General features: G+C 45.7%; 1 protein-coding gene across 1 annotated transcript in view; it reads left to right on the top strand.

The window, feature by feature from the left end:
* The window catches only part of GRIPAP1 (GRIP1 associated protein 1), a 255,468-nt gene that overhangs the window by 226,622 nt on the left and 10,501 nt on the right, over nucleotides 1–18,345 (top strand). The gene's annotated exons all lie outside the window — the stretch shown is intronic.

Genomic DNA, 18,345 nt, shown 5'->3' on the forward strand with positions numbered 1-18,345 from the left:
GGAACTAAGGATGAGCGAGGTCAGTTTCACAAGAAGCAAAATTGTTCTGGGGCATGTGAGGGGCACAGGTCATGCGGACAGGGTTAACTCTCCTAAGCCACTGCCTCTCTCTGATGTGCCCCACACCGCTCTCCATCTCCAGGCAAAAACAGTGCAGGGAATTTGGGTGCACGGGTGCCACCCATAGGCCGTAATGTGAATTACAGCTATGGCGGTACTCAGTCAGTAATTTGGAAGCCGTTAAAAGCCGGAGACCAAATTATTAAAAAGACAGCGTAATTTGGCCCCCAGCAATAGCTGGCAGCTGGTGTGTGTAACGTGAAGGTTTTCCCCAACGTGCATTACCTGTTGTGTATAGCTCAAGTTAAACTTAAAGGGAACCTGAAGGTAAAAAAAAAATAAGTGTTGCACTTACCTGGGGCTTCTGCCAGCCCCTGCAGCCGTGCAGTGTCCATGCCAACCATAAATGAGCCTCTGGTCCCCTGCAGTGGCGTAGTTTCGGTATTGCCCACTTGCAAGTTGACGGCCCTGGCCAAGCGTGTCCTCGTCCACTCTCCTGGTGCTGGGAGCGTCCTGCGCAGACTTAGTACAAGGTTTTCTCGTTCTGCACATGATGCTCCCGGCGCCGGGACAGATGCAGTACAAGGTTTTCTTGTACTGTGCCTGCGGAGGACGCTCCCGGCACCGGGAGCGCGAATGAGGGAGCGTGTGGCCAGGGCTGTGCAGGCGCAGTGGCCATTGACTTGCAAGTCGGCAATACCGAAACTGTGCTGCGGCGGAGGACCGGAGAATCATTGAGGACTGGTGCGATCACAGGGTAGCTGCAAGGGACTGGCAGAAGTCCCAGGTAAGGTTGTTGGTTTTTTTTGTAGTTGTTTTTTTTTTACTTCAGGTTCCCTTTAAAGGACAGCTGAAGTGAGAGGAATATAGAGGCTGCCATATTTATTTCCTGTTAAACAATACCAGTTGACTGGAAGGCCTGCTGATCTATTTGGCATCGGTGATGTCTGAATCACACCAGAAACAAGCATGCGGCTAATCTCGTCAGATCTGACATTAAAGGATACCCCAACTGAAATGTGACATAATGAGATAGACATGTGTATGTACAGTGCCTAGCACACAGATACCTATGCTGTGTTCCTTTTTTTTATTTTTCTGCCTGAAAGAGTTAAATATAAGGTATGCAAGTGGCTGACTCAGTTCTGACTCAGACAGGAAGTGACTACAGTGTGACCCTCACTGATAAGAAATTCCAACTATAAAACACTTTCCTAGCAGAAAATGGCTTCTGAGAGCAAGAAAGAGGTAAACAATGGGAATTTCGTATCAGTGAGGGTCACATTGTAGTCACTTCCTGTTTGAGTCAGGATTGAGTCAGCCACTTACATACCTGATATTTAACTCTTTCAGGCAGAGAAAGAAAAAAAGGAACACAGCACAGTTATCTGTGTGCTAGGCATTGTACATACACATGTCTATCTCATTATGTCACATTTCAGTTGGGGTATCCTTTAATGTCAGAAACACCTGATCTGCTGCATGCTTGTTCAGGGTCTATGGCTTAAAGTATTAGAGGCAGAGGATCAGCCGGACAGCCAGGCGACTCTTATTGCATAAAAGGAAATAAATATGGAAGCCTCCAGATCCTTCTCACTTCAGTTGTCCTTTGAAGCGGAAAAAACAACCTTATGATATAATTAGTTATATGTGTAGTTAGACAATGAATAGAAAAGTCTCTTATCTCTTTCTCTTATATTTATTTTTTAGTTTTATATACAGTAACTTTTTTTAGAACATTTCCTCATTCTGTCATATTTGCAGTGTACAGACCACACTCCTATATTTGAAACTATCAAACAGAGAGCAGAGCTAATAACCTTTTGAACTTTCCTGCAGTTAAACCTTATCTAAAGCTCTCTCTGTGTCTTGGTTGTTTAAGCTCGCTGTCTGATGTTTCTGTCGCTCTCTCTCTACACGGTTCTCTTTTTTTTTCTACCTCTCTCCATATCTTTCTCTTTTACATCTCTCCACTTCTCTTCCTCTCCCCATCTGTCTCGGATTCCTTTGGCCGTGGAGCAGCAGGAGAGGCCAGCAGGCTCAGGAGATCTCCCAGCTCTGTGAAAAATAAGCCACGGAGGCAATATCAGCCTTTTCATCCTGCAAGACTTGTAATCAATTCTGTGAAATGACCATTGCCGCAATGTGCTGATGCTCAGGCACTCAGGGGCTCTCCCTCCATCACGAGCGCTGCTGGTGAGAGCGGCCGTTCTGCACGCCACGTTGCTCTAATTACTGTGCGCCGCCGTCCCGCGCTGCTCAGTGTGCTGAGACCTCTGCTGCAGAGCATGCTGGGGAATTAGACTGTTCCGCACGCTACAACACTGGAGATATCCCGGCGCGTGTCTAACAATCACCGCAGGGCAAACTCACTATTAAAGGGCAACACGGAGGAAATATAGAAAAACATCCTGTGCGGCATTTATTTATTGGTACTAAACAGGCGAAATAATATTTTCAGTTTTGCCTCAATAAATTGATTTACGTTGTGTTGCCAGGTGTGAGACCTATGGAAGCTGCCATATTTATTTCCTTTTAAACAATACCAGTTGCCTGGCTGTCCTGCTGATCTTTCTAGTCAGTAGGGTCTACATTACACTAGTGAAACAAGCATCTTGTCAGATTTTTCATAGTCCTCTTACCTGCATGCTTGTTCAGGGTCTACGGCTAACAGTATTAGAGGCAGAGGATCAGCAGGGCAGCTAGGCAATCTGCATTGTTTAAAAGGAAATAAACATGTCCGCCTCCATATCCTGCAAACCTCGGTCTCCCTTTTAAAAAAAAAGTGAGATACTGACCGATGAAGCGGGGAGGCTCTGGATCCTGTTGAGCCTTCCCGGTCCTCTGTGTTCCCCCAATTGCAGTGTTTTTTTATTTGCTGCGGGAGAAAAAGAAAGAACGGGAACATTTTAAGAATTGCGGAATTCAGAAAACAATCGCGCTTAGCCGTGTGATTGCTATGCAATTTTTCTTCCCTCCTATTCAAAGTTTAGGAGCTCAATACAGGGCACTTTCTAGGCTAAATTGCACCCAGGGTGAGAGTGTAAAAATGTCACCCCCTCCACCCCCGTGGACTCGGCAAACCCTGACTCTTCAGGTACAGTCACACATCTGCAGGTCATAAGTAGATCTGCCTACTTACTAGTGACCAGCCGCTCATCCAGGAGGAAGCAGGGACCAGGAGAACACACAGGCGAAGAGAGCCAGGAAAGCCGACTCCTCCATGGGCGCTGCGCACTGACAGTCTGCAGTACCGCTACAGGACATCAGGTGTCATCATGCAGGGGTGACATAATGATGACTTGCCCTCTGACGCAGGTAGCCTAGGAGGTCAAGGAAGGTGATCGAGCTGGTAATCTTCTTCCATTTAGCTGCACTGCGCGTCACCAGTTCCCTAGCGGTTTCTCTGCCTGCGTCCCCTTCCTCTACTTGCCGTTCTGTGCCCAGGGCAGTCATACTGCCCAAGAAATGGCCCTGGCTCAATCGCATGATAAATGCAGCAGAACAAGGACTGCGTTTGGGAGAAATTTGCATCGCAAACTGGTCACAGTAATTTGTTAGTACCTGATGTTTTACGTTCTGCTTGGGATCGGTATTGGATTGCAAAACTCGGGTAGTAAAAAAAAAGGGGGGCCCTCAGTCCCTGCTTTTATGCAGAGGTAGTTTTTAGCTAAAACATGGTGGAATGCAAGGGGTTACTGTAATCTGGTGCACGTCTATGGAGCTTTCCTCTAAGGATAAATAATTCAACCCCAAATTGCTTCTTGATCAATGCAATTATAATGCATCATTGATTGATTGTACCTTTGTGAAAAGATTTGAGAAGCCTTTGGACTTCCTATTGATTACACATGCTTCACTTTTCACCAGCAGTGTGCGCCTGTGCAGCAGCTGTGCTTACTGTGCACAGCTCTAGCTCCAGCCGCCCCCACTGCTGCCTATTACTGCTTATCTCTGATCTATTATCGACATATCAGGTCTGATGTGGGTACAGAGAAGAGGGTGAACATTTGCATGTGTCGGTAATCAGACCTGATGTGCAGATAACAGATGTCACTTACGTAGGAAAGAGCATCTGCGCTCCACAAGACTTTGTGCAATTACAGCTGAAGTGAGAGGGAGATGGACGCTGATTTCCCTTTAAAGAAAACTTGTAACCTAAAAAAGTGTCACTGAGGGGTATTTCCCTCGGGAGGGGGAAGCCTCTGGATCCTATCTCAGTAGCGGCTCTCGGATCGGGATCAGGTAGAAATGGCCTATTCCAGTCGGGTCCTCTCTACTGTGCTAGCGCAAGTCTTCTTGCACAGGTCAGAAGAAAAACAAAGAGAAATGCACATTACCGGTATGTGTATTTAGAGAGTTTAGCCTGTCCAATTCCCTCTCATCTGTGACTAATCACAACTTCAATTTGATCTCTCAGCTGTGTCAGCTAACTGCCCCAACAGTGCAGCTAATTTCTAAACACAGGATGTTAACCCCGTGTCTGCTTCCGTGAAAGCAGGAAATAGACACACTGCAGATTTATTGCAGGATTTGTATCAGCTGTAACAAAGCAAATGTTTTTCTGTAAAGGCTATTATGCTGTTGCTTTTCTTTTAGAGCAGAGAGGAAGTTCAATTAAACAATGCAGCAGGGGCGGAGTTCACATAAAAAATGAAATCATGTAAGTGCAATTGAAACAGTGTAACGTTATTTCTATTATTTTGGCGGAGGCACGATCAGCAAGATGCTTGTGTTCCAAAAATCCTACCGCATGTGGCGTAAAAAAGGCGCTAATCAGAGAGAATTGCTGATCCATTACGATCTTCTGTGATAGGAACAGAGTTTAACCCCTTGTCACATTATCCAAAACCACATTTATTTTCCTGCACTTGGGCACCTGTTATAAATTTCTGCGACGTTTTTCTGTGTTTGCCTTTAGCAGTTGTGATGAATGGCTGCAGAGCGGAGCAGTTACCGCTTCTCAGCCTCTTCCGGTTGGCTGCCCGCAACCCACATTAGCGTTTGCATGCCGTTTTGCAGTGTAGATGACGGGTACTTAGGATGCCTTTGGTAAAAGCTTGACAAACAGCTTCTATGGATGTTGGGCTGCAGTAGAGCCTTTCCTTTAGTACAAACCTCCGTCAGCTGCATAACAACGATCTGCTTTTTTATATAATCCGAACATTTGTATAGCGCTTTTCTCCTGTTGGACTCAAAGTGCTCAAGAGCTGCAGCCACTGGGACGCGCTCAAGAGGCCACCTTGCAGTGTTAGGGAGTCTTGCCTTGAACTCCTTACTGAATAGGTACTGACCCTAGCCAGGATTTGAACCCTGGTCTCCCATGTCAAAGGCAGAGCCCTTAACAGCACACTATCCAGCGAGGTCCGTTCAGTGGCGTATTGTACGCCTACTATGGGAGTTCAGCACCAAAATAAATGGAGCACCAAAGTAGTGTATTATTTTCAGGCAATGGGATATTAAAGAGGAACAAACAACTTAACGACCGCCCAACGCCGATAGGCGTCGGCAGGTCGAAGTGGCCGTTCCATGTCAGTTCACGGAGGGTGTCTCCGTGAACAGCCTGCGAGCCTCCGATTGCTAAATGTAAAGGAGATCGGCAATCCCCGGCCTCTGATTGGCCGGGGATCGCCGGCATCTGATAGGCTGAAGCCTATCCGAGGCGGCGCAGGACGAATCACAGTCCCATGCCGCCCACAGCAAGGAAGGGAGGCGAGGGAGGGCGACAATCGCTGTGGAGGGGGGCTTTGAGGAGCACAACCCCCGCCCCGCTCGGCCACACAGAGCGGCGGCGATCAGACCCCCCAGCAGGACATCCCCCTAGTGGGGAAAAAAGGGGGGGGGGGGGAGTCTGATCGCCCTGCCTCATTCCAGATCTGTGCTGTGGGCTGAAGAGCCCATGCAGCACAGATCTGCGCAAAATGGCCTGGTCCTTAAGTGGTTAACCCAATGCTGAACTGCATCCCAGTCAGTAGCTGATACCCCCTTTCCTCGAGAAATCTTTACTTTTTCTCAAATAGGCAATTAAGGACATCTGTGTGACTGATATTGTGGTGAAGCCCCTCGCACAGTGTGATGTCATGACCAAGGTCCTGACAATTTCCTGTCTGTGAACCTCATTGCATTGTGGGAAATAACAGCTTTTTCCGACTGCCTAGCAAGCCGTATCTCCCTCTGTACATACGGTAGAACTCCCAGTAACGAACATTCCGTACAGATCACCAGGCAGGACTAAAGATGTCACCACCAGTGATAAATGTCAGAATGTAAATCAGGGAGAGGAAAGCTTTTACAATTGGCAAACACTGACTAAATAATCTATAAATGACTATTGTAAACAATAAGAAATTTTATTCATTGTTATTTTCACCACAGTTCATCTTTCAATTAGACAAAAACTACTTACAAAACAGTTTCAAGGGGAGAACTGCAGATAGGAAATCTTCTCTGGGAGGAGTTGGGTCGCACGCCAAAAAATCAAAGAACCAGCTGGACAAATATCACAGAGGACACCCCTGGGGGGAGGGGAGAACTGCCCATGAATTGGGATGAGGCGCCCCAAAGGTTGTATGCAATCAATTCGGAGTGGATGACAAAACAGTCTTACCTGACTGAAGATAATTTTACTTATTTTGATTGACACCAGAAAGGACAACGTGTTTCGCAGGACCTGCCCCCTTTGTCTTAATGCAGCAGCACGCAAGAGACTTTTAAACTGGTGCACGTATGGGAACAACGAGGGAGCGCGCGGAGGCGAAAATACGTGCAGGACGTGACTCTTTTTAGGGAGACAAATTAGAATGTGGGAATCGGCCCTCACTCAGGGGAGGATTCCTTTTGGTGTTTTGCAAACCAATGGGAGCCTGATGCTTCTGATGAGGCTCTGGGATATGTACAGCATTTCTAGCGTGCAGAGGACTCGAATGGATGGCGGCAAAGGAACGCGGTGAAAACGTAAAGGGCAAACAAATGAAAAACTGATGCCCATTTTAACAAACTGATCCATTTAGACTATACATGCTAAACTCCGGCCCGTGGGCCATATCTGGCCCTCGGAGCCATCAGATTTGGCCCTCAGGTGGTTTCCACACTTTGCATTGTGTTTGGCCCTCTCTAGACCACCAGGGAAGCTATATTGGAGGGGAAGTGCTAGATCACCAGGGAAGCCGTATTGGCAGGAGTAAAGCACTAGATACCAGGGAACTGTATAGGAGAAAGGAGGGGGCCACTAGACACCCGAAAACTGTATAGGCAAGGAATGACCACTAAACATCAGGGGATTATGTAGCTGAGGGAGGGAAGACCACTAAACATCAGGGAACTGTATAGGGGATGGAGGAGGGCTATTAGACACCAGGGAACTATATAAGGGAGGGAGGAGGCCACTAGACATTGAGGTTGGCCCGAGACTTGGTCCCAGAGCTCAATTTCAGCCAACTTTGTATTCGAGTTTTACATTCGTGGTTTAAGTGCAACAGGGATCAGTTTTTTTTTCATCCAGAACAGTGTGAACCCAGCCTCTATAGGAACTAAGAACACCTGTGTCACGAGTTAAGCTAAGTACACACTTCAGATAAAAGTCTTTGGAAAATGAAAGATCACAGACCAATTTTACCCCCTTCCATGTAGTATCAAAGCATAATCTACACAGTCTATTCTACGGAGCTGAACTCCCCATGAGATAAAAATCTTTGTAAGATGCTGTACAAATTCAACAGATCAGTATATGCAAAAGATCTGTTCCTGTAAAATGGATTCATAGTCTATGATATCTGCAGATCTCATACACACCTTGTTTAACTGACATTCATCTGCAGATCTGAAGATCCATCCTGGTGGATCTGATCTGCAGATGATTGTCCCTTAAACAAGGTGTGTATGAGGTCTGCAGATATCGTAGACCAGTGGTGGCGAACCTTTTAGTTGCCGAGTGCCCAAACTGCAACCCCAAATCCACGTATTGATCACAGAGTACCAACATGGTACTTTATACTGAATACTGTGGTTTTAGTAAAAAAAAAAAACAACTCATGCATTAAAGGCCACTCTACATTTAAAATTTAGCAATCGCCCCCACATATGAAATAAAAAATGACCCCCATATATAAAATGCAGCAATTACCCCCACACATGATGCTGGACTGCCTAGCCTGGCTGACAGTGATGCTGTGCTGGCCTGGCTGGCGGTGATGTGGTAATGATGCTGGCCTGGCAGGTTGGGTGCTGGCTGGGGGGTGGATGCAGGGTGCTGGCTGGGGGGTGGATGCAGGGTGCTGGCTGGGGGGTGGATGCAGGGTGCTGGCTGGGGGGTGGATGCAGGGTGCTGGCTGGGGGGTGGATGCAGGGTGCTGGCTGGGGGGTGGATGCAGGGTGCTGGCTGGGGGGTGGATGCAGGGTGCTGGCTGGAGGGTGGATGCAGGGTGCTGGCTGGGGGTGGATGCAGGGTGCTGGCTGGAGCAGGTTGCAAGGTGCAGGCTGGGGCAGGGGTGCCATTACAGACCTCAGATCCATGGTGACCTCCCAGTCCTTGCTGTGCTCCCGCTGCTGTCCCAGCTGCCACTGCCTGGGCCCCACTCTCTCTGTCACAGTAACAGACATCAGAATCTGCAGTGACAGCAGAGCCAGAGAAAGCGCACAAGCTACCCGCGCCCAACGTACTCAAAATGTAGGAAGCGACTAACGTCCCTTCCGCCTTTGCAGTACACTAGACGCGGGTAGCGTATGTTGGAATTTAACCACTTGAGGACTGCAGTGATAAACCCCCCTAAAGACCAGGCCGTTTTTCACAAAATGGGCCACTGCAGCTTTAAGGGCTCGCTGCAGGGCTGCACAACTCAGCACACAAGCAATCCCCTCCCCCTTTTTCTCTCCACCAATAGAGCTCTCTGTTGGTGGAGTCTGATCGCTGCCCCCAATGTTTATTTTTTTCTTCAAATATTTGTTTCTTTATTTTTTAAATAAAAATGCTTTTTTTTCAAAATTAATTTTGTAACCCTTCCTCCCCCCGCCAGCCAATCAGCATGATCGGCTGTTAAAGGCTTCAGCCTATGAGAGCCGATCACTTCTGTCTCCCCCGGGGGATAGCCGTGTCACACGTCTGTCCCCTTTACAGCTCTGCCATAGATTACAGCGCTGTACCCTGTGAAACGATTTTGCCGTCTAACAGTCTCAGTGTTCTCCCCAGGCCCTTTTAGCCGGGTGCTCCACCCGGCTAGTTTTGGTGAGCACCTGGCTGTCATTGGCTTACATCCTCCTCTGCTGTTAACAGAGTTTGGCACAGAAGCACCAGCCCTGCATTCTCTCATCTTGCCCCACCCGGCTACTTCTTCATGCCACCCGGCTACTTTTTTTTATGCCACCCGGCTGGAAAAAATTTCTGGGGAGAACACTGAGTCTCCTAGCAGCGATCACCGCTGGGAGACTGAAGACGGGTCGGAGCTCCGCCTACCAAGCAGAGATGCGCGTCCATCAGCGTGCGCAATCTCCTACAAAACAGGCCCACAGGACCTTACGCTGATCAGTGTTCGGCGGTCCTGGGGCTGCCGCCACGCCCATCGGCGTGAGGCGGTCAGCAGGTAGTTAAAGAGACACTGAAGCGAAAAAAAAAAATTATGATATTATGATTTGTATGTGTAGTACAGCTAAGAAATAAAACATTAAGATCAGATACATCAGTCTAATTGTTTCCAGTACAGGAAGAGTTAAGAAACTCCAGTTGTTATCTCTATACAAAAAAGCCATTAATCACTACAACTTTCAAAGTCGTGGAGAGGGCTGTTTTCTGACTTTTATTATCTCAACTGTTCTTTAACTATTTACTTTTTCTCTGCCAGAGGAGAGGTCATTAGTTCACAGACTGCTCTGAAAGAATCATTTTGAATGCTGAGTGTTGTGTAATCTGCACATATTAGAGAATGATGCAATGTTAGAAAAAACACTATATACCTGAAAATAAAAATATGAGAATATTTTCTTTGCTGCTAATCTTCTAGTAATTATTCATAGTACACAACCAATTCATTATATCATATATTTTTTTTCGCTTCAGTGTCTCTTTAAGTATGCTATACTTGAAATCAGAGGCCTCATTTACTTTAGGTAACTGGTTTTAGGAAAAACACTTGCTCTGCAGAGTATCTCTTTAAATGACATAAAAATATTCGGAGAAATTACAGTTCTGAGGTTTAGTAGAAACATTCTATATGTCTTCTACAAGGCCGTAGAACGGATATCCAGTGCATAGGCCAGACGAGCTGGCGGTAAACAACATAAACATGAGCCATTGCTATGAAACTATTCTCACTGTACATTCAACAATGGTCTAGGGACATATTACTTCATTTTTGGATTATTAGGGGAGGAAATGCCATATTTGGCTTTTTCCATCTGAGCAGGCACGAACCGCGTCATTCATCACCGGCTCTTATCAGCCAATTGCAGGCGATGGGGACTGGCCCGTCCCTGCTGGGTGATGTCACATTTAACTCTTTAGAGGCTAGTATAAAACAGCCGACATGGGCTCCAGAGAGCCACCTTCCAGTTTCTACTTTCACTTTACTTCTCGTCTTCTTGTAACTTCTTGTCATCTCATCTACCTGTATGCTGTATATATGCTAAGTGCTGTCTAGCATAGATGTACCATAATGCTGGATCCACACGGTGCGTTCGCGCACTCGATTTCCCGCTCGATTCCCGTCGATTCATTTATCTCCAACATGTCCGATTTGGATTTCGATGGATCGTTAGGTCGATTCGCATGCAAAGTATGCCAAATCGACCTAACGATCCATCGAAATCCAAATCGGACATGTTGGAAATAAACGAATCGACGGGAATCGAGCGGGAAATCGAGTGCGCGAACGCACCGTGTGGATCCAGCATAAGAGAAAGCCTGGTCGATTCACAAGGAATGGACCAAGAGCAGGCAACGCTTAAAGGATACCACAACTGACATGTGGCATGATAAGATAGACATGGGTATGTACAGTGCCTAGCACACAAATAACTGTGCTGTGTTCCTTTTTTTCTTTCTCTGCCTGAAATAGCTAAATATCAAGTATGGAAGTGGCTGACTCAGTCCTGACTCAGACAGGAAGTGACTACAGTGTGACCCTCACTGATAAGAAATTCCCCCTTTTTTATCTCTTTCTTGCTCTCAGAAGCCATTTTCTTCTAGGAAAGTGTTTTATAGTTGGAATTTCTTATCAGTGAGGGCCACACTGTAGTCACTTCTTGTCTCAGTCAGGACTGAGTCAGCCACTTACATACCTGATATTTACCTCTTTCAGGCAGAGAAAGAAAAAAAAGGAACACAGCATAGTTATTTGTGTGCTAGGCACTGTACATACCCATGTCTATCTCATCATGTCACATGTCAGTTGTGGTATCCTTTAAGAGGACTCACTACAGACTGATTGCTTTGCTGAGGTAATGCACATGTAACGAAGATAAGATTGCTGCTGAACCCACCTGTATATTTGTTTTGCTGAATAAACTAACAACTTCTTAAGCAGCCCATACACTCAGCCGATTTTCTGGCCGACCGATCGATCGCGATCGATCGATCGATCGATCGCAAATCGGTTGGCCAATCGACCGATCGACGGCCGATTTCGATCGATTTCGATGGATTTCCATCGAACTAGCAGGGTGGAAAATTTAGGTCGATCTGATGAGATTGCTTATCAGTTTGCATTGGCCTTAATGGAAATCTGATGGCAAAAAAATGCCATCAGATCGAATTTCAACAGATTTCAAACTGAAATCTATTGGAATTCTATCCTGGTAAAAAATGTTCTAAAAACGCATCAGATAGATCATCAGATGCATTTCTTATCTGTCTGCTGCCAATCTGACGAGTGTATGGGCACCTTAAAACTTTGAAGACGTCTAATCAGTGCTATCTCCTTTGCTGTTGCTGTGATGATTGTCAAGTTATCACAACTTCTGTGATATGGTGCTGAGCAAAGTGTTGTTTCCCATATCAACCAACAAATATTTATTACAACGTGTACCTCTCTGACTTGGCTGTTGCCCAGGATTCCGAGGTCTATTACTATGAGTGAAAGAAAGAGTGGGGCTCAGGCAGCGGCGGGGGGGATGGCACTGGAAGCACAGCGATCAGCGGTGGTGGTGTGCACAGCACGCGTGTCCTCAGAGGCAGCTCTATGTGCCGCCTCGGGCACGCGTGCCATAGGCTTGCCCAGGGCCGGCGCTACCATTAAGGCAAAGGAGGCAGCTGCCCCAGGGCCCCAGAGCATGTAGGGGCCCCCAGTGGCTACAAGAGGAAAAAATTTTTTCAAATCGGCCTTATAGTTTTTGAGAAAATCGATTTTAAAGTTTCAAAGGAAAAAAAACACATTTAAAAACCTGCCGACTTTAATGGTTAATAGCAAATCCACCTTAAATGCTAGAAACCCTAAATTTGCAGGATATGTTAAGGAGATCATTAGGAATAAGAGGAAAAAACAATTTTTCAAAAAGACCTTATAGTTTTTGAGAAAATCGATTTTAAAGTTTAGAAGGAAAAAAGTATAGTTTTAAATGCGGTAAATGTCACTTTTAGTAGCAAACCTAACGGTAGTGTAATTTTACATGCATCAAACGAAAGCGCAATACATTTCCTGACGGGGTTTCCAGGGGGTCTATACGCAGCCACAGCGCTTTGGCCAGGGATCGCTATACAGCCGCAATATGGCTGTATGAAGATCCCTGGCATTTTTTCCTATTTTCCCAATTTTTTTTTATGTTTAGATTTTTAAAAAAAAAATTATGTAGGGACCCCCTCCTGAAACTTTTTAACCCCTTGTCCCCCATGCAGGCTGGGATAGCCAGAATGTGGAGCTCTGACCGATTGGGACTTCACACCCTGACTATACCAGCTGCAAAAAAGGTCCCCTAATGCCGATTTTTGTTCCGGGGTATATGTTGGGGGGGCCCCCCAGGTTTATTTTGCCCTGGGGCCCCATTGTTGCTTAAACCGGCCCTGGGCTCGCCATCACTGTCATAGGCTATGAATGCATTTTGCAGGAACAGATCTTTTGCAGATACTGATCTGTTGCATGTGTACAGCATGTTTGTGTGCAGCACCTTGCAAAGATTTTTAGCTGATGGGGAGTTCAGCTCCATAGAATAGACTGTGTAGATATGCTCTCATACTACATAAAGGTGGTAAAATTGGTCAGTGATTGGCCAATCAAAGTTGGATGTGTGTATTGCACCCTTAGGCTGTAACAATCGCTAGTAGAATGCATTGCGTATTACGAGCACCATCTATCTCGTGTCTCTTACCTCGACCTGGTTTCGCCATTTCTTGCAGTAAGTGTTATATAAATAAATCATCATCGTAATACTGATGATAATAAACGTGATTCCGAGCTCAGTAATTGTTTGAGATGCATTAATTATTAAATGGAATATTTAGCATTGAGCTGTGGCTTAGAATTACAGAATTTGGTTGTATCTCCGGTATCGATTGATTCAGATTGTAGAGTTTCCAGGGATTGTTGCTTCCTCTGATAATAATGTCCAACACCCGGGCAAGTGAGAAAAACATATTATGTACCTGGACTTTCTCCTTATCTATCCCAGCACATTCCATCCCTAACACAGCAACTACATTCCTATACTGAGGTATTATCGATCTGGTCACATGACTGAAGTTCTTTTCCTATTTTTAATAACGTGATGTTAGAGGAGGGACTGTGTGTGCAGCCAACAGGCAATCCCCTCTATCCATTCCAAGCTGTGGATGGGGGTGGAGTTTTTAAGCTGCAGCACACTGTTTTCTGGGTGGAATTTCTGAACTCTGGCTCCAGGGCCGCCGTCAGAACATCACAGGGTGGACTAGTGTATGGGCCCCGAGTGAGTCTGGCAAACAGTGCTAAGCACACATGCCCCAGCTGCAGTCTATTGTGTCTAGGCCGAGCCACACTAGTGCAAGCTTACTCCTAGCGCCCCCTAGCGGGGGCATAGCAGGCATAGGCTGGGTGGGGGAGAGAGGACAGAACACCATGTGTAGATACTCTGCGTTCCAGCATACAGTGCAGTGTAGGGGTCTTCGCATGATGTTCCGCCTCTTCTCTCCCTCTCAACCTATGCCTGCCATGCTGGCCGCTTTTGAAGTTTGAGGGGAGTGAGGAGGAAGCACCACATCCTGCCCTGCATGTCTCCAGCCGCTAAATTCAGCAGTAGGAGCATCAGCGTGGCTCTGCAATAAGGGTAATCCTTACCAAAGTCCAATGTCCTACCATTTTATTATGCATTTGTATAGCACGACATCTTCTGCAGCACTTCACAGAGTACATAGTCATGTCCTGACTGTCCTCAGAGAAGCTCACAATCTAATCCTCACATAGTTATAGTATAATGTCCTACCATATTATTATTGTGTATTTATACAGCACTGACATCTTCTGCAGCACTTTACAGAGTATATAGTCATGTCACTGACTGTCCTCAGAGGAACTCACTATCTAATCTTACCATAGGCATAGTCTAATGTCCTGCCATATTATTAGTATGTATTTATATAGCACTGACATTTTCTGCAGCACTTTACAGAGTATATAGTCATGTAATTGACTGTCCTCAGAGGAGCTCACAAATCTTATCTCTTTTATAGTCTAATGCTATTTTGGGGGAAACTGATTTACTTATCAGTATGTGTTTGGGATGTGAGAGTAAACCGGAGTGCCTAGAGACATCCGATACAAACACAGGGAGAATATACAAACTCCATGCAGATAGTGTCTAGGCCAGCAAGTGAACCTGCAAACTTTATTCCTACTGAACACCCAACCGGCACTCCACCGAGTCCGCCTTTAAATTTTAACTTTTTGAAACCAAGACGCAAAGCTTTGTAGCGCTCGTGTTTTTTATCTCGACGAAAAAGTATTTAAATGGAACGACCTATCCTCACCCTCCGCTGGCGGCTGGAAAGCTGGAAGGGAGCGCGGCGTCCAAAACATCGCAATGATTTGAGCGTAGTCGGAAATTCTGTTTGGAAAGTACATCAATCATCCGCCCGGTGTCAGTAATGCCTCTCGCCGGCCGTAATGAGAACGCTCCATACATGAAAGCCGGTTGTAATTGCCCTGCCTCAGCAGCCGAATCTGCTGCACAGCAAAAGGACTAATAACACATTTATATATGCTAATCCGCGCCCGGCTCAGCACTCGCCCCGCCGCAAGCTGGGCATCGCTGGAACGTATTCCAGATGGCATCTAAAGGATTAGCGCAGACAGTCTGCCCGCTTGTTTTATTCAAATAAATATTCTTCTGTTGTTAATCACTCTAATAGCTTTAATGTGATTTTTTTTTTTCTTTTGTATCACATTATGACTTTGTGTTTTGTCACATGCCTTGTGGTAGAAATAAAGTCATTAAGATCTTCAGATAAACGCAAACAAGGAGTGAAGAATGAAAGAACACTCTTCCTAGCGTCCGCACGTACGACGGCGACATCGGGGACATGAGTCACTTTCCCGCCCCTGAGTGCCGCCATATGACGAGGCGGAATGTTGCTCTTGTGCCAATAAATCCAATAGCGTGAACGTCCAATTACAGACAGGAATCTGAGCACGCCATCTGATGCCTCGATAAGCGGAGTGCCCAAACGTGACAATGTATGAGGCGTTGGTGTACTAAAGTTGGAGATCCCCTCAGCGACATCAAATGACTTAAAGAGGAAGTTTACGGAAAGATAGTAGGGGCAAAAAAAAAAAATCAATACATTGCAAAGTGAGAAGTTAAAAGATAGACTAAGAAATGATTGATATTTGCTATGTAATTCATTCAAGTTGTTTGATCCAGTATCAGCCTGCAGGTCATCATGAAAAAGTAGAGGTAATGGAAATCTTACTTCTCTGATTTAAAACCAGACTATTGGTACTAAAAACGTTTATTGCACGCAATAGAGGATGTCGACACGTTTCGTGGTTGTCCCCCCCTCTTCTTCAGGTCAATGTCAAAACAATGTGCTGAGCGCCTGAGGTGTACGGGTGTGAGCGCCTCAATGTGGGGAGGATAGGTGGATTTGAGAGTAACAATGGTTAATTTGCATATATTCAACAGTGATGCACTGGGAGACATCTCAAGCTCACTCCAAACTGAATTATCGCAGATTCTTTCTGTTTTAAGGAAGCAAACTTTTGTTTTTCTTAGCATTTTAGTAAGGGGGCTTTATGGACCATTGTAGTCCCTTACACACTCCAATGAGTTCTGGTTCACCATGAGCTTGTTGGTTAGTCTGTACCTCTCGGTGTTACAAGCCCTACTCCATAGAGCCAAATGAATCCATGCCATGCACTGATGAGGACCAAACAATCCGAAACAGTCTGTATGCATGTTGGATTATTCTGGCTCTGTACAAATTAACAAACTGACACATAATTGCATTCCAGCGGTTCTGGAGGTGTGTTTAGCTTCTAAGGGTAACAATGGTTAATTTGCATATATTCAGCAGTGATGCACTGGGAGACATCTCAAGCTCACTCCAACCTGAATTATCGAAATTCTTTCTGTTTTAAGAAAGCAAACTTTTGTTTCTCTAGAGATAAAGGATAAAACCTTAGGTTTTGGGGGAAGTGGAAGGGAGGAGTAGGAACTGCCCAATCCCGAACATAGGCTTTTTAAGAAAACTTCACCAAAGCAAATTTGATGTATGTGACTAAAATGTTCTTGTCAAAAATCTTGTCCAGGAAATGAGAGGCGAGATAAAGAGACGGCCACGATGTCCGAGGAGCCATGTGCAGAGATTGTGCAGGCTCAGCCCCTCCTCACTCTGCTGGCTGGCCCTGTCCTCCCGGAGACTTGTAGCCTCTCAGTTGTGGTGAGATGTTACTTTCTCATGTGCACGGAGGACACCACAAGGTCAAACAGATCTCAGGCCACCAGTGTGCAAGGAATCCATTCCATTGATTTTCCGATCGCATAGAACCCGCGGCCTGGGAATAGCAACATGAAAAGCCTCTTCCTACTGCTGGGAGAAGCAGAATCCTTCAGTGTCGTCTTAACCTTCATGTAGAAAGAGTGAGGGGCGCCACGTGATGAGCCTGTTCGCGGGAGCAGCGGGGTCTGGGAGGGAGAAAGTGATACAACACCTCCACAGGGCAGAGCGACAGGACTGGAATGTATAGTGCTAAATTATGCTGGGGGGGCGGAGCAAAAAAAGAATAAAGTGTGATTCACTTTCACAAAACGAAGGGTCAGCTATATGCATGGCAAGGATCTGAACAAACTGTTACACTGACACACCTGCTGCGCACTGGACGAACTTCTGCCAGCGTTGGGGTTAAGTTGATGAAAGATAGATTATGTGAAACGACTGATGAATGAATGTTCCACGATCTGTCTTTCAAGAGATGCACGCGATGTGAACAAGATGAAAAGACTACAGACGATGTACTAAATGATCGGGTTGCTAAACGATGGAGGTTTTAGACGAAGTGCTGTAAACTTCCTGAACACTTTGTATAATAATCATTCTTAGCTCTGTATGCCCTGCTGACCATGAACAATCGATTATCTGCTGAAGTGATCCATACAGACAGTCGTTCAAAAGGCGCAAGAATCATTGTGTATCTTTCGATTAAACCGTTGTTTGTTTGTTTATTTGCTGAACAATAAGTCATTTATTTGTTTCGGGCAATCCCCCCCCCCCCCCCCCCCCATGTATGAGGCTTTGAGGTATACCCACCGTTGTGTTCACCACTTTCCCACCACACAGTAACATGGTACACCGTTTTTCTCATAGGTTAGTAGTTAAATTTGTTTATAAATAAACAATGGAGGTAATGAAAATCTATTAGCAGCAAAGGTCCCCTCAATCAAAGTTCAGTCTTGATTTGGATGAGACATTGATGGGGTAGGTCATTCTGTGGGGGACGAGGTGAGAATGTGGGGGGTCAAACCAGTAGGAATGGCACGAGGGCAAGGCTTCATAACCAAGGACATTGTTCTCTCTTCGTACGCTGCTCCATTGATCTTCTACTGTATATTAACGTCTGATTTTTAATTTCTGTTGATGGCCAAATTTCACAGACTCTCTGTAGAGCACCATATATCGGTGACATTTTGTAGAGCACCGTATCTCCATGAAATTCTGTAGAGCACCATATCTCAGTGACATTCTGTAGAGCACCATATATCGGTGACATTCTGTAGAGCACCATATATCGGTGACATTCTGTAGAGCACCATATCTCAGTGATAGTCTGTAGATCACCTTTTCTCAGTGACATTCTGTAGAGCACCATATATCGGTGACATTCTGTAGAGCATCAT

This window comes from Hyperolius riggenbachi, chromosome 8 (genome assembly GCF_040937935.1).
Source record: "Hyperolius riggenbachi isolate aHypRig1 chromosome 8, aHypRig1.pri, whole genome shotgun sequence".
NCBI classification, from domain to species: domain Eukaryota; kingdom Metazoa; phylum Chordata; class Amphibia; order Anura; family Hyperoliidae; genus Hyperolius; species Hyperolius riggenbachi.